The sequence below is a fragment of the Acomys russatus genome, chromosome 3, assembly GCF_903995435.1.
Source record: "Acomys russatus chromosome 3, mAcoRus1.1, whole genome shotgun sequence".
In the NCBI taxonomy this organism is placed as follows: domain Eukaryota; kingdom Metazoa; phylum Chordata; class Mammalia; order Rodentia; family Muridae; genus Acomys; species Acomys russatus.
Window position 1 is genome coordinate 78,278,038 of NC_067139.1, and position 24,476 is coordinate 78,302,513.

Sequence of the window (24,476 nt, forward strand, 5' to 3'; positions counted from 1 at the left end):
CCAGCCCGGCAATCAGAAAGAAGAGGTCAAAGTGGAGAAGAGGAGAGAATCGAAGGTAACAATTAGCAGTTTTGAGATACAGAGGGAAAGAAAGAGGAAGTGGTGTGTCTGCATGCATGTTCTGATTAAACACACACAGATAAATACCAGGGCTTTTCTAAATAGTCACCAATTTTTATAGCTAAATAGTAGACTTAATAGTATTTAAAAATAGCATTTATATAGAACACAGGTTCTCCATTTTTTACCCTCTACCAAATAAAGCAATACTTTACATAGAAAAATTTGAATTTTATAACTTATGCACCCAGCAGAAATGGCCTTAACACTTTTTTTAAAACAATGGATGATTTGAAAACAGCAGTTTTTGCATTTTTTTCACTAGTGGAGGAAGAAAAAGTTCTTTATGTTAAGCTAACAAAAAAGACCCCTGCAGAAGGGCTGTAGCCCATGCCACAGTTCAAGGCTCAGAAGGTGGTTTCAGCACGTGAGGGGCATCACCAGCACTCACCCCGACGGACTGACAGAGTACAGCACTACAGTTGAGGGAAACCTATGGCATATTGGGTGGTACAATGTGGGCTGTCAGGCAAAGGTGGTTGCTTCTCAGCTAGGTTGTCAGCCTTACCTTGCCTGGGATTAATGAAATCACAAATGGCTGGGTACACCTGTGAGGGAATATTTATTAATTAAGTCATTTGTAGTGGGAAGACCACTTATAATCCAGTCTCTGAGGTGGACTACCTTTAACCTGGGCCACACCTTCTCCTGGCAGCCCATAATAAAGGACATGGAGGAACGAAGCTTGCTCTCTCTTTGCCTGCTTGCTCTCACTCTTGCTCTCGCTAGCAAGCCCATTCCTTCCCTGGTATTAAAGCCCACTTCTTCAGGATTCTGGCCTATACTAAGGAACAGCTGAGACATCCAGCATCATGGACTGAACAACCACTGCATTCTTGAAACTTCTGTTGGTAGATCACCTTTGTTGGACTAGTTGGACCACAACCTGTAAGCCATTCTAATAAATCACGTTTGGATATATGTGTGTGTGTGTGTGTGTGTGTGTGTGTGTGTGTGTGTGTGTATAAAATTTCATTCTACAAGCTCTGACTAATACACTAAAATTGAAAGCACGTGTTGTGTGGTGTGGTGTGACGAGCTAAATCATAATAAATTAAGCCAGGAGCTCAGATCAGTTCAGTGAGAACAAGCATCAGACTCACGAGAAATGAAGATGGACAGTTCTTGCTTGGCACATCAGGCACATCTCAAAATATTAACATGTATTTCCGTTCTTTGAGATTTTTTTTTTCTTCCTTGGCTCCATTTCGCCTCTGTTAATGGAGAACATCTCTCTATGCCTCTTTACCTTTCTCAGCCTCACTCCGTCTTTGTTTTGTTAGTCTCAATTTTTCTCCATGAAATTTCTTGACCTACCTAGGCAGATGTTATTTCAGTGGCATCCCAGAAGAATTATGAGTCATACAGCCTACAGCCCTATAGTCTACTACACAATTCATGTTTCGCCAAATGACGTTTCCATCTCAATAGTAAGCTTTCTATATCAAGTTTAAACATTTAGAACGTATTTATTTATTGTCTGGGCATGAGTGGCATGAAAAGAGGTCAGAGGCCAACTCGCAGTCAGCTCTGCGATGCGGCTACCGCCCAGCTCATCATATACCTTATGATTTGTCTCCCCAGCCCCTGTATCAGTTTAAAGAACCAGCCTCCCACGGAGGAGAAGGAAGTGCACCCAGATTGCTGTCATGGGGATTCCCTACAGTTCTATCAACCCAGCAGCTGGCTTAGCATCCTCCCTGGCTACTCCCATGAGGTCCTTTGATGAAGGCCAAGCTCTACCTTCCAGCTGGGAACTGGCAGGGGACGGGATGATCTCTAGAAAGGTGAGGGCTTCCTGAGTGTGGGACATGGTCTTCCTGAGATCAGTGCTCTGCCACGTTTTCAGGTTTGCCAATATGCACTACTGTAAGGGTTATATGGAAAAAGGAAAAAGAATGCCTAGAATGCAGAAACTCTTGACCTTAGCCTGGGCGCCATGAGCCTTCTGTACCCTGGTTCTCCATGGCCTTTCCAGCTTCACCTTGCCAAGCACATCCCAGTAAACACTCCTCCTCTGGATGACACCAGGGGTCTCTTTCAAGGGGTCTCATACCTTAGGAATGGGGTTGGGGCAGGGTTGCTAAGCTCTTCACTTTCCTGTTACTCATGCTCCTGACGGTGCACATACGGATTTAATAGCCACCATCTCTTTATCTTCTCAATATCAATGTCTAATCTCTCCCAGGAGATTGCAAATTTCTGAGGACATTGGCTGAAGCACAAATGTTTCATTTCCCTTACAGGACCAAGCACACAATGATGTGTTAATTAAAAGATGCACAAAAGCTAAGGCTTTTTTTTCCTATCTCTCCTATCCTTTTTATCAGTTTGCTGAAACTGGTAATTAGTCATCTTTTCATATGACTGTGTGCTGTGTGTGGTGCTAGAAGCTGAACACAATGGCTAGGTGGGCCAGACATCTATTCTGCGCCACATCCCAGTATTTTGTTCAATGGAGAAAGAGACCCTACAAGAGTCTCTACACTCATATTTCTAAGAACCTAGTTCAATGCCACCCCTCCCATGATTTCACTGTGTTCACATTAGCTCTCTATCCTATAAACCCTCAAAACATTTCAGACATCTTTTTATTTTGCTCATCTTTACATATGCAGAAGTCAAAGGCACAGACTCTGAAGCCAAATTTCTTGACCCCCTTAAATCTGCCTGTGTTCCCTCCTAGATTTGTGGATCTGAGCAGGTTCCACATTTGGAACATGGTGAGTAGGGTATTTATCTCACACAAGAATCGTCTGAGTTTATGCACAACAAATGCTTGGGGCAGGGCAGATACCCACTCTGTCTGGGGTATGAGTACATGCTGACCTGATTAATGTCATCTATTCATCATTAGAAATCCCTCATTATAACAGTAAAATGACAATGATTTGGAATCAGTGGGATGAAAAGATATATACTAACTAAAATAAAAATTTTAATCAAAATCATCACTAAAACTAAACTGGTAACAGGGCCTTAGATGGTCTCTATGTCAGTGAAGGAAATAGCTGTAGTTACCACACAGATTTCTGTAGTGTGCTTCCAAAGTGCTCTGTCCAAAGCCTGGAAATTTTAATCTGCATTAAACAATGTATACAATATACACAATGTTTTACAAACTAAATAAAGGAATGTGGAAACACACACACATACACACACACACACACACACACACACTCACTCACTCACTCAATCAATCAATCACAAAGATGACACAATAGTGTTTTAAATCAGCTCAATTCATGACGTCTAACAGATGAGAGAGAAGCCCCAATGGCCTAAGTCAATGAAGTTTTCCTACACTGCGGCTGTTTGTCTGGATACATCAAATGCAAATAACCCTGACTCTTCCAGGAGCTGAGTTATGGCCTATTTTCTTCTCCATGGGATGCCTGGGATGTGGCTTAGCTGGGGTTGTTCCTATGAGAACAAACTGAGATTTATTGGAAGGGGGTTAACTCGGGGCACATGGAGAAATGGGCTAGTCAGGAGACAGAACAACAGGAAGAAAGCCAGTGATGCCATGACAACAGATGCTCCAACACTGAGGGAAGGGACAGAGCCCTTGTGCAACCTCCGCTGTCCCCACTGACCAGCCTGAGGAAGGAGGGGGCAGAACAATGGGCAAGGAGGTTCTTTCAGCTGTTGGTAGTGCCTGAAGAGCCTCTCAGCTGGGAGTCCTCAGTAGCCAGTGCTCTAGAAGCCGAAGGAATGAGTAAATCCTGAAAACATGTTCCAGGCACTAACCCCTGGCGTTTAGTATACCACACCCAGCAGTCAACAGCTCACATGGCCTGTCTTTACCATTCTGGTTAATGAAGCAGGTAACACAGGCCCTGATAGTGGACTCTAATTTCACTGTTCAACAAATGCCTTAATCCTCATTACCCAGGGTTCTCATGTGGTGATTGGAACCTCTAAATACAAAATTTCCAGCCTGGGCCAGGTGGTGGTGGTGCACACTTTAATCTCAGAACTCAGGAGGCAGAGGCAGGCGGATCTCTGTGAGTTCCAGGCCAGCCTGGTCTACAAAGTGAGTTCCAGGACAGCACAGGCTTCACAGGGAAAACTCAAAGAAAGGAATTTTCATTTTAGGAGCGAAGAGCCTTATGGAGCAATGTTGCCCTGGATACCCACAGACACCCCTTTATCAGGGCTCTGTTACTTTTAAGAAACAGATTCCCAACACTTGTGATTTTTTTTTTCCCATCAAAGCCAAAAGAATAGCTCCCCCATCCCTTGCCTGTTGACTTTAGCTTGAATTTCCATGGGCAAGCAGGGAGAGGGGCGATCTGGTATACTTAAATGGACAGCAAACTCACAAGATTTTCTTCCTTGTCATCAAGTCTACACTGAAAATGAGAGAATGGCAGGACTCTGCACACTCTTTGTACATCTGAGGAGGTCTCATAACTTCTGTGTGTTTGTTTGGGATCTGATTAAAGCCCTTGAGTAGACAATGCATATTAACTGATCCATGCATTTAGCTGAATAATAATTTTGAGCCCTTTAAATTGATTTTTCCCCCCGAGCTGGACAATGAAGTGAGTAAGGCCTGCATTATTTATCACTGGCCACCCAGTGCAGTCTACAAAACTGTCCTGGTTCCTGAGCCTCATCCAGGACTAGAGTGAACTTGTTTGAGGAAAGGTCAGGTGGTTTTTAATGCAGCATCTCGCTCTCACGCCACATCTTCCAAAGAGTCACAGACAGAGCACCACAGCGCTGTGTCTTCCTGCTTGTCAGGTGAGCGGGCAGCTGGTCTGCCTGCGACCGCGTGAGGAAGGCAGCCAACCCAAATAAAACGAAGTGTATTTTTAACAATTGTATGAGTCATTTCTCGCCCCCCCCCCAACAAGGTTAATTATTATTAATGACATTAATTAAGGAATCGTGTGCAGTATTTTTCTTGGAAAATGTGGGTCTATGTGGGCTATTGGATTTTAGCTTTTCTACGCTGATTGCACTTGTTTAAGGCATCCCATTAGTGCTCCATTTCTCAGTGCTGCATGCTTAGACAATGAAGACCGAGCGCCTGTTTTACAGTGACATCGGCCAGGTCTAGGCTGGCATTTAACTAATGGTGGAGCTAGAATTATTTTTGTTCATTTGAGGCCTCCTACTTGGAATTTGTAAGACAAATGGGTCAGTTGTATCTGTTCTCTAGCAATTACCTAGTAATTGGGGCATTTAATCAGAAACTGACTTGAGGGACTCTGGCCTGACTAGATGCTGTTGGCATGAGGAAAAAAAATTAAGCTCCCAGTTCGTTTCACTCATATGCTATAGTTCCACCATAACCCCAGATCAGACACAAAATGAGCTTACCAACAAATATGAAGCAATGCGCTCAGTACTTATGAATGTGTTTTACAGAAAAAATTAATAGAGTTAGAAGACATTATTATAGGAAACACTCATGTCAGTAACGTTCTAGGTGTGGTAGCACGTGACTAAAATCATGAGCAGTAGGGCTGCTGAGGGAGGGAGGTTATGAGCTCAAGGCTAGCCTGGGCTAGATCGTAAAAGCAAAAGAAGTTACTTCTGGGAAGGATATATTTGTTGAGTTCACCAAATCTCCACGGCCATGCTTTACTTCTACAGAATATAGATCAAGTGAGTAGGGTCCTTCAGTTTCCTACCTAAAACCAGATAAGCACCTAACTTCATGATGCACACACTGAAGATGCAACAGACAAGCAAGGTTCTGTGGTTTGTCTAAAATATCATCAATGTTATATGCCTATTAGTCAAAGTCAGTAGTCAGGCCTGGGTATGCACTAGAATCGCCTGGAAAACCAAAGTGATTGCTGAGCAAGGTTTGCTGTGGATCAAACATGGTCTAAGTGGGTCCCCAAGGCTTAGTGTCAGAAGCTTCAGAGTGATGAAGGCAGTGGAACCTCTCAGTGGTCGGCCTCAACGCCAAGTAATCAGGTGATGAGGAAGCAATGCAAGTGGAAGCTCTCAGTGGATCCACATTAGCTCCCACAGAAAGGACTGATCTAAAAGTAAGATAGCCATGGCCTCTCTCTGGCTCCCTTGCCTGCCACGTGGCCAGTTTTGCAGGCGTTCGTGGTGCTGTGAGTTCCCATCGCAGAGGGTGATGGCTGTGCCTTGTCTTCGAGCCTCCTCAGCGCAGAGGGAAACCAGTCTTTGTGCTGTTTGCATCGCCCAAATGTTCAAGGTTCCTTTCTGCGGCTGTGTTGAAACACCCCAAGCAAAAACAACTTACAAGAGGAAAGGGTCCACTTAGCCTACAGTTCCAGGTTGCTGTCAGTCCATCACAGAGAGGAAGTCAAGGCAGGGACTGAAGCAGCTAGTCACCTCACACCCACAGTTGAGAGCAGAGAGGCGCAAATGCGTCCATGCCTCCTATTTACTGCGTTGCTTGTGCTCAACGAGCTTCTTCACCCCTGCAGTCCTACATCCCCTTCCCAAGGAACGGTGCCGCCCACAGTGGGCCTTCCCAAACCAATCAGCAGTCAGACTGTCCCTCACAGACATGCGTACAGGCCAACCAGATCTGGGCAAGTCCTCAGTTAACCCGCCTCTCTTCTCAGCTAAGTCCAGGCTTCGGCAAATTGATACTTAACACCATCAGACACACCAGCCTTGGGACACTAGTTTAGTTAAATCTGAGTATTTGGTCACTGGCCCATTGTATCAATTTTTAAAACAAGTTGGATCAAGTCAGTGCATCAAGAAGTGCTAATAAAAGCAAATGAAATTTTATTTACTTTAATTGATGGATACAAAATGTGGGAAATACAGGTGTGGATGTACAGGAGTAGAACTCATGTTAGGTATGTAAGGGGGCGGGGAAGCATCCTGGGACCATCTGAGTTTGTCTCTGTAGTTGCTTCTCTACTGAGAAATGGGTGACCTTTCTTGCAAGTAGAGAGAACCAGATAAGGTTGGCCTCTGCCTGACGTCAATCCTAACCTTAAGGGCTATCATCCTGAACTTAGGAAAACCCTGCAAGAAGAAGAATGGAGCAGGGCCTGAACTGGGCATTCTACACATTTCTCATTGCCTCCAAGTGCAAAGCCAAGGCACGAGCTTAGCCAGTCAACGAGGGTATGTGGTTGATTGACTTGTGGCCCTTTCCAAGGCCTTGCCCTCTGGCCCGCACTGGGGTTGGTGGGTCCAGAGGTTATCCTAAGCCTTTGCATTTCTCACCCAGCAAGCCAAGAACCATCTCTAGGACATCACATTCCTCTCTTGGTTCTAACTACCAGCAAGTGATGCTGTCTCAGTTACTTTCTCTGTGGGTTAAAAATAATCCTGACAAGAACAATTCAAGGGAAACAGCCGTTTATTCTGGACCACACTTCCAGCCTTCATTCTACCACAGCAGGGAAGTAACAGGCAAGAACTTCAGGGTGCTGACAACATTGTGTCAAGTGGAGAAGCCAAGTGGAGTAAAATGGATGCAAGCTGTTGTTCCCTCTCCTCTGCCTTTCTCCACGTGCATAGTCCAGGGCCCAAGCCAGGAATGGACCCACAATGGACAGCTCTTCCCACCTCCATTAGCACAAAAGAGGTGATCCTCAGACATGCCCAGAAGTGACTCTTTCAGGATGGAATTAACATTAATCATCACTGAAGTCAAAACCTGTAGCAGAGACTGCTCTCCTTGACTTAAAATTAAGTATTTAATTGCTACCAGGCATATCTAACTACAAAGGTGTAGGTAATCTGGTTTTGTTTGTTATGTGTTTTTCGAGACAGGGTTCCTCTGTGTAGCCGTGGCTGGCCTGGACTTGCTCTGTAGACCAGGCTGGCCTGAGCTTACAGAGATCTGCCTGCCTTTGCCTCCCTGAGTGCTGAGATTAAAGGCGTGTGCCTCCACAATGTAGGTAATCTAAAGGTAATGTACTGGTAAGACAATACATTCTTGCCTCTCCTCCGACCCGTCAGTCTGTTAGAAATGTTAGTTTCATCCACCCAGGATCTGCAGTCTCAGACTCTGTGAAGCTCTTTTCTTTGCTTTGCCTCCCATATTTAATTGTTCACAACCTGTGTTTTGACTCCTGGATCTTTCATATTAATCTTGTTCTCCCTAACCTGTTGTAGTTCAAGACCGTATCGCCTGTCAGTTGGATTTCTACAATTTCCTGGCTGGTTTCCTTAGCTCCAGCCTTCATCTCCCCAGATTTGTCCTCCCTGTAGTTGACAATGACTGCATTAAACATACATGATCACATCAGCTCCTGGTTTCAACCTTATCCCAGGTCTGCCCCTCGCCATGGCCTTAAACATCAAAAGTTACTGTCTATCACCAGGCAGATCTTAGGAGTTTTTAAAAGCCTAAATGCCCAAACCTATTTCGAATCCACCTGATCAGTCAGAACCAATCTTTTCTAACTCTCTAGTTGACTTTAATACATAGCTAGGGCATGTTAGGCCAAATCCTGCTAGGCGATCTACTGCCACACAACACAAGTTAGTTTGGTAATAACTTCTTAGCTTACAAGAACCATTTTAGTGCATTGTGTGGATGGCAAGTTCAGACAGGGTGGACCTGGGCTGTTCTTCTGTTCCACATCATCTGAGATGGTCACTTGCTGATATTCAGATAGCTGAGGGTCCAAAGTGGCTTCAATGAAATTGGATGTACAAGCCCCGCCCAATAACAGTACCAGCCAGAGTGCTCACAGAAGGCATCTTGACATAGAGCAACCCCAGACAAGCACGGTGGGATCGGTACTCTATATATCAGCGGGTAGACGTCATGCCCTGGAAGTGTATTGGAAATGGAGCCTTGCCCACCCCACCCCATACCTTCACAGCAAATAATTTATGTGCACACTGAAACTGAGGTACACATATACCTAGGTCCAAACCTGATGACTTAAGATATCTGAGGTCATCGTCTTCATCTGATCTTAGCCAAAAGGCAGATATGCTGCTTGAAGTCTTCTTTAATCTGGTGCAGGCCGCTACCCTCCATATTTGTAACGGATGTGAAACAACCCAATTATGATTCAATAGGTATGGTGGTTAGTGGTGAAGGTCAACTTGAAAGGATCTAGAATCATCCAGGGGATGGGCCCCTAGGCATGCCCTGTAGGAGATTATTTTGACTGTAGTAGTTGTGGTAGCATCATTTCCTGTATAGGGCTTGAGGCTGTGTAAGTGGAGAAAGGGAGCTGAGCCACACCCATGTGTTCATTGCTCTCTTAGGACTGTGGACATAACATAACCAATGGCTCCAGGCTCCTGCTTCGCTGATTTCTCCACAGTCATAAACTGCATCTTGTACTTTGAAAGATTTTTCTCCCTTAAGTTGCTTTCTTGGAATATTAAGCCACAGGAACAGAAAAAGAAACTAAGACAACAGGTAAGTGGATAGTTGTGCTGGTTACTTTTCATCAACTTAATACAAAGTCAGATCATCTGGTAAGAAGAAGGAGCCTCCTTTGCTTAGAAAACACCTCCATAATATTGGCCTGTAGGCAAGTCCGTGGGAACATTTTCTTGATTAATGATTGATATGAGAGGGCCCAGCTCACTTTAGGGTCCTCAGAGGTGTAAGATAACAGGCTGAACAAGGCAAAAGGAGCAAGCCAGTAGGCGGCACCTTTTCATGGCCTTTTCTCCCCAACATTGTCACAGTGAAAGAAAATAAATGAGGGCGCTGTGCAAGGAAGACACTTGTTGTCTTAAAGAATGAGCTGATAGTCTACGTAAGGACACGAGGGAATTTCTGAATTATTGTGGTGAGTGACAGACGCACTATACCAAAAAGGGCACACATGGCCCAACTTCTGTAATAGAAAGCAAACCAATGTTGTGCCCTAGAACGGTAGAGAGAAATTTAGAAGCAGGTGAGAATGTTTGAAATGGGGCAATACATTTTCCCATTTTGACTAAGGTAATAGTTTCAAAAGGTACAAATGTCCAAAATATCAGGTTGTAGGCGTTCTGTGTGATGTAACAATTGGAAGCAACTCAAATGAATGTCCATTGGTAGAAGGACAACAAATATAAATATATCAACATATACTGTAATATATCTGTCTACAAGTGAATACTTGTATCATAAATAGAATATAATACAGTGGGAGTCATTTTGCTTTCTTTTTCTGACTTTAATGCTCAAAGATGTCACCTGAGCTCCTTCATTCATGAGTTGGGTCTTAATATGCTGCTTCTTTTTGTTGCTTTCATTTATTGTGTCTGTGTGTGCATGCCAGGGTGCATAAGTGACATGGATTGATGCCTGTCTATGGACAGGTGCCATAACCTTGAATATGTATTGTGTCAGCCTTCACCAAGTTCATAGGAGACTCTAATCCACAAAGTCTCAGGCTACTGGTATTAAAAGAAACTTAGTCTAACTGTGGTGCTTAGAGGCAGGGACTGGTGTTGGAGAGGCGCCTCATGACTAAGAACACTAACTGCTCTTCAGGTTGACCAGGGTTCAATTTCCCATGTGGCAGTTTGCAACTGTCTGAAACTCTGATTCATGATAATCCAGTGCCTTCTCTGGCCTCCAGGGACACTAGGCGTGCAAGTGGTGCACAGACATAGGTGCAGGCGAAGCATGCAAATATATAAGTTTTTAAAGTTAGGTGGGGCTTTGGGAGATAATTGGATTAAATCACTGAGATGGCGCCCCTGATTATATACCAGTGCAGTACAGAGGAGAGAGAGATTATCTATAAAGTGTAGATTTGTGCATTTCTGACTTGATGGGATGCAGCCAACAGGGACACTTGCCAGGCTCGATGCAGTGATCTCTGGATCTTGTATGACTGTAACTGAGTCAAAATCAACCCCTTCCTTTATAGAGTATCCTTCTTTGCTTACTAACTTAAGACTTAAAAATTAGAGAGGAGAAAACAGGTTACCAGAAAGATTTATACTACATGATATATTTGGCACAAAACTTTTAAAACAAAAACCGATATTATAAGTACATTTTATAAGTAGAAATGGATAAAGCAGAAGAATTCAAAATAGACATGGAGCTTAAACAACAGAAAAAGTTAATTATAGAGGAGAAATAATGAGAATAAGTAAAGCTGGGAAGGGAAATAATAATTTATATTTCAAATACAACATTCTACTATATATAGTATATATAAATACATATACACACATACATACATATACACACACATAAATGTATATATATGTAAAAATCTGAAGCCATAACACTTTTCTCTCCTTAGATGCATGATGTGTCTACATTTGTTTTATAGGATTCTGTTAATGTCATATTTTAAGTTTACTGAACAGTCACTGACCAATCAGCCAAGCTCAACCTGTTATACAGCCCAACCTCTACAATAATAGGCCTGGATCTCTACATACTCAGTGTTGAGACCACTCAGTTGTGCAGGGCCCCAGTGAGCACCTTACAATGCCTCATGGAGAGGAGGTGGAATGTCCGAGTGATACTGCAGCAGAGCTCCTGAGATGCTCCCGTGTTTGTGCCCTTAGTCTTAGTCTCTGTCTGTTTTGTGATGCTGTAACAGAATACTCGAGGCTGCATAATTTATAAAACACAGAAGTTTATTTCTTCCAGCCCATATGTCAAGAAATGTAAAAGCGTGGTGCCAGCAGCAAGTGAGGGCATGTCTGCTATTTCATCTCATGGCAGAATGATGGGAGGACATGTGAGGCAGGAAGAGTGGAGAGCAAAGTTATCCCTTTCATTAGGAACTTGTTCCTGGAATAACTGCCCCCATTTCTAAGATGACTGCATCCAGCCACTCATGAGGGCACTGACTTTGTGGCCCAGGCACTTCTGCGGGCCCTACCTCTCACTTGTCACATTGGCCATTAGATTTTGACATGAGTTTGTAAGGGTGTTCAAACCATAGCAGTCTCCCTAAGCAAGTGCTACTTAGTGACATTTTATTTATTTGGTTGTTAGACTGTGTGTGCCCTAGTATACTCAAAGTTAATGTAATAAACTTGTAAGTGTCTAATGAAATTGGGTTGTGTTTGTGTGTACTGTACATGCAGTATGTGTGCACAGGCACACACATGTGAGTCACCCAGTGTGCCAGTACAGGCACAGGACAGTCAAGTGGAAGTCAGAGGGCAGCTGCTGGTGTTGCTCCTTGACCTCCACAGACAATAATAACTTTATAAAGTAGATAGCAGTGCTTTGCGTGGATGTGTAAATGGTCTTAGTTGTGTGGTTTTTAAATGTTACTGTAATCTGGTTACCTATGACATGACAAGGAGTCCAGGCTTCATGACTGACAGCTTCTGTCAGAGATATGTCAGGATTAGCTGACCCCTTGAAAATCCCTCGAGAAACCAAGGAGTCCTCTAAACTATGCTAACATTGTTAGAATTCTCAAGACCTTTTGACACTTGACGATTTCCTCCTCCAAATGAATGAAAAATGACTACATTTCCCAGGCACCCACAGCCCATCAGAACAACTTCCTCTGCACTAGATCACTTGACCCCTACCTGAGTTCATGAGAAACCAGTCCTATGTCTAAAATGAATCCTCCCCACTTTCCTCACTAGGTCAGGCAAGGACAACAGGGCACATTAAAGAAAACTTGTTTTCAGTCTATACTCTGAATCTGTGCCTTTGTGTGGAGGAAGAGAATCACGTTTCACTTCCAGAACTAGAGACTGCCCTTAGCCACAGAGAAGAGAGGCCGTGTGGTGCAGGGTTCCCGGTGGTGATGGCAAGTGAGCCTCAGCCTGCAAGCTGGCCTTCTGCTCCTTCACAAAGACATTGTGGTCAGCAGCAGGATGAGTTGGGAATCTGCAGCCCAGGTGCCCTGGCAGCACAGAGATGCCTCTGTAGAGATGGAACTTGGCTCCTAGTCCTCTGGCCACCTGTAGAGGTAGGAACTCATTGGTCTTTTTGTTGGAAGTTGGAGAGGTGCCACTGTACCTTGAGGCCAGAGATCTTGTCATCATTCTTGTAAAAAAAAAAAAAAAAGAAAAAAGAAAAAAGAAAGAAAGAAAGAGAAGAGTGGGGTGGGGAGGGGAGGGGTGAGGCAGGGGAGGAGGAATGCTTTTGTGTATTTAGTCCAGGCAGGAAATGGACAGAGAAGGGTTATGAGTGAGGTTTGTTGAGCCTGTAGTGTGACAGTGATTAGTGCACAGCTTGCTGTTCACACAGTGACTGCTGTCGGCACCAGAGCTTATTCAGGAAGGTTCTGGTTATTGGTTGCTGGACCATTTATGGAGACACCCCTCCATAGCTCTCTGGGCTGGACTTCTGATTCCCTGTGATTACTCACCTCTGAAGACTTGGTTGTCCTGCTAGCATCCTCTAAGGCCATCCCAACCCATCAGTTCTTCTGACATGGCTGTGTGGGTGTGAATGCTGGACAAGATTTATGTCGCTTGTTTTGCTGTGGTCACTTTAGTTCCCATGCAAATGAGTGGGAGATGTGAAAGGAGGGAGCAAAGTTTACATCTACTGGCCTGGGACCTCAAGGACTCAATTTCTGTAGAAACCTAATAGGAACTCTGTTGTCAATGCATCACTTTCATCTTCCTGAAAGTGCTTCTGGATAACAAGTCCATCCCATTATCACATGGACTCATTATCCAGACATTCCTGTGTTATCTAGATACTGCAGTCAAAGCTCAGCGAGTTACAGTTGAATCAGTAGTTAAGAGGACAGAGAAATTAGTTGAAGAAGGCAGAGGGAAGGTGAAGATTTAGTAACTGTGAGAAGTGACATTGCAAGTTCTGAGTCTTGGGGGAAAGTTAATAACCCAGGTATGTAATCCAGAGATGGGGGTGGGGGGGTGGGATCAGGGAACTGGCTCCAGGGCAGAGCTTGCGATGGAAACCTGTTCTGGTAGGTGGAGCAGAGAGACTCACAGTCATGGGCATTCAAAGGCAGGCAAGAAAACAAAGATAAGTTATTTTATGAGTACAGGAAACTCTGCCCACTATGAAAATGATGTGGGTTGATAACTGGGTCAAAAGAGTGAGAGACAAGAGGGAATTTAGAAGAAATAGGTAAGACGTTACTACAGCAACTCAAACAATACAGTCTTGGTCTGAAGGGAAGAGAGAGAAGAACAAATCCCAGGCATTTCAAAAGAATATCCCACTGTGCCAGACAGATTAGTGAAGATGAAAGAGTCCAAGGAGCCTGAGGCATGGAGCCTGGTACACATGGGACAGTTGAAGAGCAGAGCTATTTTGAATGGAAAGACAAGTTCTTCTGGGGCATGTGGCACTTGAGGTGATGATAGAGTCTGTAACGTGACAGAAGACAAAGACTTTGAAGAGATACATATGTTAAGTACAAAGCCGGAGCTCAACTTGAGAAGAGCGGGCTGAGACTCAGTGCCCACGTTCTGACTTCACCTTGTGACATTCAAGATTTCCCATAGGCATGAGTAAAGTGGTCTTAGGAGTTGGAAATAAGAGGAGACACCACACTGCACCGTGGGATCTCTGTGGTGAGGATCATTCGGGCAGCCTTGAAAGTGGTGCTGTGGAAAGAAACAACTAACTGGTCTCCTTTTCAGTGTATCACATCTGCATCACCTCAGCATCAGGACCGTGGACCCCACAGTTAAGAACAGAGGAAGCTTCTGAGGTCTCCAGGACCTTGGAGATATTCTAGTCAAAGGCAATGCTTAACTATCGTTCCAAAATGTTGATTCAACACTTGGGCCAGGCATTTGAGTTGACTCAGTAATGTGAAGAGAAAAATAACTATTCTAATCCCAGCTGTGTTGTGGGAAACCCTTTTGACTAGCTGGACATCTTGTGAGTTGGAGTCATACAAGGCTGAGCTTGGAGGAGCATTAGGGTTTGACTGGCAGAGAGGAATTTGGAGAGTGGGCATGGAAGTGGGGAAGCCTGGGCTGTGTGATCTGGACTAAAATGTGCCTGAAGACCTCTGCATGGAAGGGGCAGTGTGAGAAGACCTCCGTGGAGCGCTGTCCCAGAAGGCTAAGGTTCTAATCACCAAAATCTTTTGCTCAGGTCTCTTCCTCTTTAGAACACACATTTCTTAAGATACAGCTTTAAAAAAAAAAAAGTATGAACCATAGAATTGAAAATTTGGTAAGTTTGACTTATGGACATCAAAAGCAGCATCGAGGCCAACAAGGTGGCCCAGTCTGAGGATCTGTGTTCAAATCCCCAGGACCCATGTGAAGGCAGAAGGAGAGAAGTAACTCCCTCTGATCCCCACCCCCAGCCCCCTCTCTCCATATAGATAGATAGATGATAGATATGATAAATAGACAATAGATCACATGTACCCACCACACACAATAATAATAATAATAATAATAATAATAATAATAATAATAATAATAATAATAATAATGTGTTAAAATAAATTTAAAACAAAGCACAAATAGAGGCAGAGGACGTGTTTGTGGAGCATCTCTCTGACAGAGGGCTTCCTTCATCTGGAGTGGATAAAGGGAAAATGGTCTCAGAACATCTGTCTGATAGAGGACTTTTATCTAGAATAGACAAAGTGCTCACAGTTCAACAACAAAAAGACAACACAAAAAAGTAAGCTGGAGATGTGAACAGATAGCTCAGCAGAGAGAAGTGTGAATGTCAGATAAGCATTCGCAAAGGCTTCGGTGAGATGCATCACCAGGGAGACACATGCTGCAGTCACAGTGAGATGCCACTGCATCAACTGCAGCAGCTTTAGTACCAAGCCGCGATGCAGTGCACAGCAACTGCCTTCTTACACATTGCTGCTGGGATTCTAAGGCAGCTCAGTAATTTTGAAAAATAGTTTGTCGGCTTTATGAAATTAGTTATACTTAATATATGGTACATTCATTCCCAATCCTGGTATTTTTCTAAGAGAAAACTACAAATGCACACACCAGCTTTTACATAAATATGTCTGTAGTAGACTTAGCAATTATCTCTAAAAGCTCAATGATATGCAAATATTTACTACAAATGAGTAAACATTTTAAAGTACAAGCATCAGTGAGGGAAGCTTCTGATGTCCACAGTCCTGTTATGGCCATTCCCAACTGATGCACACTTGGAGGTGGGCGTGGTGGCCCACGCCTTTAATCCCAGCACTGGGGAGGCAGAGGCAGGTGGATCGCTGTGAGTTCAAGGCCAGCCTGGGCTACAGAGTGAGTCCAGGACAGCCAAGGCTACACAGAGAAACCCTGTCTCAAAAAACTACAACAAACAAACAAACAACAAAGAAAGAAAGAAAAGAAAAGAAATACATTTTTAGGTGATTTAATCATTGCACCAACATCACATAATATAAAGATTCTATGACATTTCTGGATAATATAATCTTATGGAGTAGAGTTGCTGCCTGTGTGTTCCATTAGTGACCAACATGCAGTTATGCAGGGTATAAATATGCATATAATGGAAATGCATCTCTGCACGCCTTAATCCCAGCACTGGGGAGGCAGAGGCAGGTGGGTCTCTGTGACTCCAAGGACAGCCTGGTCTTTATAGTGAAACCCTGTCAGGGTTAGTGATAGGGAAGATGGCGGGGGAAAAAAATCATACCAATGGCTGTCTAGGACTGAATTGTGGTGAGGGTGTCCATAAGACCAAGAGCACTTTGCATGAAGATAGGAGTATTGTATAACTTGGTTTTCATGGTGGCTACAAAATAACCTCGTTATAAAACCTCCCTGACCGACTGGGCACTTAGAAGTGATGCTTCTGAACTGACTTTTTTTTCCTTCTTTTACCCTGAGTACTCACTAGCCTGTCCACTGCTGGGTATGTAGCCTTATGTAAATGTTTTGAAAATTAAAATAGTTCACATCAGGGCTAATGTGTTTTGGGATAAAATACCACATTTGAGTTAGTGAGAAGAACCAGAAATTGGATTATTTAAGCGCGGAGTGAAAGCCAGAATATAAAATGAGGTTCTTCCACACCTCTCCCTGACCCGCCTCCCCCATGGCACCCCCTCAGCATTCCAGAATCCTCAGCAGGGCCTATTTTACCTGCACATGAGGCAGTGAGGGGTATAAACCAGACTTGACTAGGTCTCGATGGGACAAGGAGATTCTAGCCACCATATGGGCCGAGTTAAGAAGATCCTTCATCCAGGCAGTTCTGATATGGCTCACTGGATTTGGATAAGCATTTGAAAACTCTGTACCCAAGGACCTTGAAGGATTTTTTTCATTCACTTCTTAGCAACTGCTATTCAGTGTTCACCAGTGATGACACTCAACTTAGCAGGCTAGTGTCTTTCATTTCTGCTGTGAAGACCAGTGTTTTCCATCTCTTTCCTCCCTGCCTCCTGTCCTCTTCCATCTCCATTTTGCTCTCTTCCTCCTATTCCTTGATTCTCCCTATTGTTTTTTTTTTTTTTTTTTTTTTTTTTTAAATCTTCATTGTCCTAAATACTATTTCAAGGAATGGCTCTGGTACAAAGAGTCACCATTTATTCAAGAATCAAAATTAAACTTGGGTTTCATCCTTAGCAACACACACACACACACACACACACACACACACACACACACACACACTTATATAAACAAATAATTAAAAATTATTGTGAGGGCTGGGACTATAAGTCACTGGTTTAGTGTTTGTTGTCTAACTTGGATGATGCTGTGTGTTTGAAAAAAAAAAATGAAATCTAAACAGCCAGACAGAGTTGTGCATACCTGTAATCCTAGCATTTGGCAGTTTAAAAACAGAAGGTTTACGAATTTAAGACAAGCTGGGCTACAAAAGGCTATCCTATATAAATAATGATAACAACAGATGATTCTGCAACATTAGGCATTGTTTTATTTAACTACCTACTCATGCATGCAAAGAGCTGAGCCTAAGTCAATGTGTCGCGATGGTAGGGTCGTGAAGGCGGCTTGCATTCAGACATGATTGAATTGTCACCCAAAGCAAACCAAGGTCTAGATAACTTATGAATGAACGCCTTGAGTCAGTTCACACAAAGAGCACAGCTGTCCTTGTGTTGTCCTCCCGTGGACACAAGTTTGTGGCACCAAGTCGTAAACACCAGCGAGGAACAGTCCTCCAAGCTGGCACAGTGCTGAGCAAATTAGCTGACAAGGGAATCGTAGGTGTCATTTTTGTGTTTCTTCTGTCGGGAGTGTTTTTAAGTCAAAGGATGATAAGACTGAAAACACACAATCAGTTTTGAGACAGACATAAAAACCGTCTGCACCTCTCTGGAGAGAAAGGAAATGGGCAGCTTCCAGTGCGTGGTCGCAGAGAAAGCTCTGACTCTCGGTTTCCCTCTGCATCCGAGGGCTCCCAGAGCGGCTTACAATCAGGGAGAGAAAAGCCTTTGAGAACTTATTCTAAAGGGGTTATTTTGGGGAAAGTGTAATTGAAAGAAATCGTGGCCAGTTGGTTTAGAACTTGCTCATGTAAAATGCATGCCTTCCGCAGTGCACAAAGGGTTCCTGTTATGAGCCTCCCTCTCGTACCAGCGAGGAGAATTGGTCTACTGGCAAATTTACCGAGGGGTTTCTCAGCTTAAGTACTATTTGTCTGTGAAATCTTTTGCAGACGGTGAAGTTATTTTAGTTCACTGCTATGTCCTTCACATTTGTAAAGCAGAAAGAAGGAAAATCCTAGACCTGTGGGTTGGTGATGCCAAGAACTAATTACACGCTGTCCAGATAGTTTGAAGGAAGCCATAATATCCAGTTAACAACAACAACCCTTATTTAAAAATAAAATAAAAAATATATCCAAAGTAAATAATCTAATGCTTCAGGGCATCAGGAAGGAAAGAAAGGAGGAGAAAGGAAGGAAAGAGGAGGGAGGGAGGGAGGGAGGGAAAGTGAGGGCGCCCTCACTTCAACAGGAGAAAGTTTCCAGGAGACCAGGAGCCACGCATCCGCCATGGAAGCATCAACTCTCAGCACACAGGTCACTGACCCTGAGTAGGATCCCAACTGGGGGCCATGTGTGCTATTGACAGGGAAAAAACAACAACAAACAAACAACAACAACAGCAACAAAACGCTGCCGTTTTGAAACCTCAAGTTGGTATCTCCTCACAAGGAAATCAAATAACCTGGAGCGCGAAGGTGTCATTTTTATTAAGAGGCCCCAGGAAGCATGGAGGAGTAAATTCCCCGCCTACAATGCTGAATCAAGAGTGGAAAGCTCGAAAAACCAAAAGAAAAAAAAAAAAAAAAGAGTGGAAAGCCGAGGGTCTGCCTCACACCACGGAAGTAGGCTCACAGTGCCACACTGACGCAGAGCGTGTGGCTCGAGCGCTCATTCCGCCTCAGAGACAGCTCCTGGAGGTCAGGGTGCATGCCTTTGCTCCTGCCAGGGATGAAAAGGATAACAAAAATTAAAGGAAGCTTCTCTTTGGGAGGCTAAGTAATGTGTCAAAGTCTGATAAGCAGAGGCGGTGTGGGATGGTGCCCACCACGGAAGCACAATTCTCAACCCTGCCGTCCTCTGTGTGGGTAGAGGCAACAGAGCACCTCAGTGCAGGTCTCTTACCTTATCCCCGCCCCTTAAGTGGCAGTGTGAGAAAGGCAACTCCTCCCTGGATTACACATAGAAGTACCCGTCACCCCAAGAGCAGCAGCAGCTTTTCCCTGCAGCAAAATCCTGGACCTGTGAGAAACCATGTGCAGATAGGATGGGAGGGGCAGGTGTGGGAGCAAAAGTCAGCCCATCAGCATGCAAGCCACAGGGTGCGGGTCTCTGTTTACCAAGGGGTTTCTCCATGGCCTTACCTTGGCAACTCTTCTGCGCGTCTTTTAATGTAGAAAGAAAGTTGGGAAGCAAACTGCCAAAGAGGACCCTGAAAGTCATTGAATGTAGCCAAAAGTCTAAGAGATTTCAGCCAATAAGAGGGAGAGGGCCATTGTTTGCACTGTCTTCAGTGCCTCAGCCTGGAGATGGGTGAATCCAACCATAGTGTGCTGCAAGACGGGCCATTGCAAGGTCACCTTGGCGTCCTCTTGTACCTGAGTTTGTACTTGCAAGCAAGGAGGCACATCTCCTGTCCTTTAGGTAAATGGACTGTCATGGTGCACAATGGGACACAAAGGCACCAGCCCTTAAACACAAGGAACAAATGTATTGACATCAGACACCCCCTGGAAGTGGGTAAAGGCTGACAGCTGGTAAGAACGTCCCGAGGGCCCGGGACAAGATCTCAGCTATGCCGCTAGAAGCCCGGAGTTGCTCTGGCTTTTGTCCGTCTCTGCCCAACACTGCTTCTAGACCTAGCCCCACACCTTCAAGCTTTAATGAAGCTCCAGATGCTGTTCTAAGAGCTCGCTTTGCCCAGAATTTTGGTGGTGTTGTAGTAGTTACCTCCTCACTCATTTGATAAAAACCAACGTTTCCCCAGGTGTTTGGTTAAAGTTTCTGCATAGGAACATCCTAGGTCAAAACCGGATAACCAGTGCGTTAACTCTTGACTCAAAGCAGGTCTTCATTCACAAAACCAGCTAGTGGGTGGGTGGAGAGATGGCTCACAATTAAGATCATGCGCTGTTCTTCCGTAAGATCTGGGTTGGGTTGCCAGAACCCCTGCTGGACTGCTTACAACACCTCCCAGGACTCTGGCGCCCTCTTCTGGCCACCACAGGCACTGCTCTCACGTGAACAAATTTCTACATAGATATACACATACATGCATATTAAAAATTAAAATAAAATGTTTTAGAAAAAAGTAGATTTTCAAAAAATATCCTTGCGAATGTGAAGTAGAACATGTTTCTAATAATAATAAAGAAAAAATCAAATAAAAGTTTGGGAGTTCCTTTTGTAATTTATTCACTTAGCATTCAAGTAACCCCTACTTTTTACAGACCTTCTTTCTTATTTCTTTCCTGAAAAGTTTGTGTAAATCTAAGAAAGTCTAGTAGAAAGAGTGGAATTAGCTGAGGTTTTGAGTTGATTCTTTTATGCACTTCTTGCCCATGTCTTACATTAATAACACACTACAGATGGTTTAAAAATCACAGCCTAGGCTAAACCTGTGTTTTCAGGTAAGTTTTGTGAGTATGTGTTAGCATTTTTTAAATTGTAAATAAGAGTCAAAGAAATGAAAAATACCAATGTTTCTTAGATACAGGAAAAATAATTTTTTATCCAGGGCTTGTCTCTGTTCTATGTATTGGCTCTTTTAAAAAAAAAACAAACCTTTTTATTGATAATTTGTAAATTTCACAATCTCAAACGTGTCCTTGTCTATTTGTATCTTCCATCTGTCCTTGCACCTCCCCCCAATAAAATAAAATAAAATTTAAAAACATCTGAGCCAGGTGCAGTGGTGCATGCCTGTGATCCTAGCACTTGGAAAAGCAGAGGCAGATGGATCTCTGTAATATAGAGGCCAGTTTGGTCTACAAAGGGAGTCCAGGACAGCCAAGGCTACAAGAAACCTTGTCTTGAGAAACCAATATCCCCATCCCACCCGCCCTCCAAACAATCTTGCTGTGGAAGCTACAGTGTGTCACAGTTTGTCCCACAGTATACCTTTTGTCCACACAGCTTAACTTGCAAATGTTCATTGCAATGAGTCATTGGTCTGGTTCAAGGCCTCTGGCTTCTGCTACACCATCAATACTGGATTCTCACCAAGACTCCTCTCAGATACCCTGTTGTTGCCCTGTGTCATGGAGGTCCTTCAGCTTTGGAACGCCAGGACTGGCCCTTTCACATGCTCCAGCAGTTTATAGATGGGGTAGATGTTGGGGTGGACCAACTCAAAGCCCTGGATATGGGACTGGGTGGTACCGGAGCTGGTCAGCCCACCAGCTCCCCCATACCCACACCACCAGGGTGAGCTCTCCAGCACTGCCTCAGTTAGCTCACCCAATGCCACAGCCAGCAAGGGCATGGTCAGTGTTCCTGGTCTCATGACTTCTAAGCCAGTTCTCCTGCCATCAGGACCTGCTGTACTGTGAAAGAGAGATAAACACTTTTTTTTTTTTGTACAGATCATGAGTGGGGAATGAGAAAAAGGCTTGTGAGAGAGCAGGTGATGTTTATCCCCTTAGAAGTTGAACCACCATGTGGGGGGATTGGTTGTTAACCAGCTGAAAAACATCCTTGAGCAAATTCTGAGAGGAGGTATAACTGAGCCAAAAACAAGAGGTGGGGCCTTTGGAGACTTGGTAGAGTTTTGGCTGTGCATCACTCCACTTCCAGCTGCTCCTAGAAAGAACCACTCAAGGGAAGGCTTCAGGGCTCCAGGCTCTGGTTGAGGTTCTGGGTTCTGGTTGCTCCAGGTTCCAGCAGAAGAAATCCTGCTGATTACACCAGGAGAATCTTTCCTTGGAACTGATATCCTTAAGGCTTCATTATTGTATTCTTTAATCCTCTTTTCCTATTGTTTAGGTTAGTCGAGTTATAAGTGAGGTACTCTCGGTTAATAAGTTCATAATAAAATATATTTGCTAAGAAAATTGAGCCTATAGTACTGTGCTGCCCAGGTGAGGTACAGGGCCTGCTCTTCCAACAACTGTAGGAAGTAGGGGGCAGGCACAGTTCTCCTATTCTCATGTCCTCATGGTCTGTTCACCCATTCCACCAGACCAGGACCAGCTCTATTGTGCTGTCCAGTTGAGGTGCAGAGCCTGCTCTCCTAAGTGCTGCAGCCAGTGAGAAGCAGAACTAGCTCTCCAGTTCTCATGACCTTGGAGCCAGCCCTCCTGCCTGCTGTGGATTGGAAAGGGACAAGGAGGGTGGGGCCCTCTCTCCCTTGCCCATACCACAGCCACACCATGGTGGAGGAGGGGCAGAGCCAGCTCTCCTGTGCTCATGCCCTTGGAGCTGGTTCACCTGCTCTCTTGTCACCAGGGTCAGCTCTGTACTGCCCAGGTGAGGGGAAGGACTAGCTCTCCCAAGTGTGGTTGCCTGCAAGGGCAGGGCCAGCTCAGCACAGTGCCTCAAGCAGCAGCCCAGACCAAGAACATCTGCATGACCTATGGTATTAACACAGATCTGACTGAGATAGGATCATGAACTCAGACTTACCCCCTGCAGCAGCATGGGCCTGAGGTCACCATGGCCTCAGGTGGCTGCAGACCTCTTATATCCACCCGTTCCTCACCTCTGTGTGGCGTCTCCAGTTCCACCTTTCTCCACAGTATACAAATCACTCAACTTCACTTTCTCTCCCATCTCTCCACTGCATACGCCATCTTTCACAACCCTCTATCACACATTTGCCCATCATAGTGGAGCCTACAGTGGGCCCTTGGATGCCTCTCTTCTGTCCTCTTTAAGCTAGTGGGACCAGGGTAGGCACCTGAGTGTCTTTCTTCTGGCTGCCCTGGACTGGCAGATGTGTATTGGTTCTTAATATTGATATTTTCATGTATATTATAAAAAATATGAAAATGATTGACTAGAATCCATTGTCCCTTTTTAAACATAAAAGTGATATAATGATAAAGGCAATGTTTCAAAAGGTTTTTTGTTTTTTTGTTTTTGTTTTTGTTTTTGTTTTCCTTTTGGGCTGGATATAGAAACCAGAACACTGCAGAAGGTTCTTAAAACAGAAGCTGGTTCTTATCATCTTCATGAAAGGAAGTTTAGAATAGATTAATGTATCATTTACAGACATGCTTAGACAGTAGCAAACCATGTTCAGGAAAAGAGTAGAAATGAAAACATCCCATCACCAGAACTATAAGACAGATCTTCCACGGAGTTGGTCAGCTGCTCAGCACAGTGTGATTGTACTGCTGTCTTAGAACTCTTGTGGGTTGTACCAGTTTGCACTTCCACCAGCAATGGAGGAGTGTTTCCTTCTCTCTACATCCTCGCCAGCATGTGCTGTCACTTGAATTTTTTATCTTAGCTATTCAGGTAGGTGTAAGACGGAATCTCAGAGCAATTTTGATTTACGTTTATCTGATGATTAAGGACACTGAGCATTTCTTTAGGCATTTCTCTGCCATTAGAGATTCCTCAGTTGAGTATTCTCTGTTCAGCTCTGTACCCCATCTTTTAATTGGATAATTTGGTTTGTTGGTGTTTAATTTCTTGAGTTCTTTATATATTTTGGATATTAGCCCTTTGTGGCATGTAGGGTTGGTGAAGATCTTCTCCCAGTCTGTAGGCTGTTGTTTTGTTCTGTTTGTCCTTTGCCTTACAGAAGCCTTTCAGTTTCATGATGTCCCATTTATTAATTGTTGATCTTAGAACCTGAGCTATTAGTGTTCTGTTTAGGAAGTGGACTCCAACTACTTTGAAAATCAATCTGGTGCTTTCTCAGAAAATTGGGAATAGTGCTACCACAAGGTCCAGCTATTCTACTCCTTGGCTTATACCCAAAAAATGTCCATCATACAGCAAGGACATTTGCTCAACTATGCCCATAGCAGCTTTATTTGTAATAGCCAGAATATGGAAACAACCTAGATATCCCTCAACCAAAGAATGGATAAAGAAACTGTGG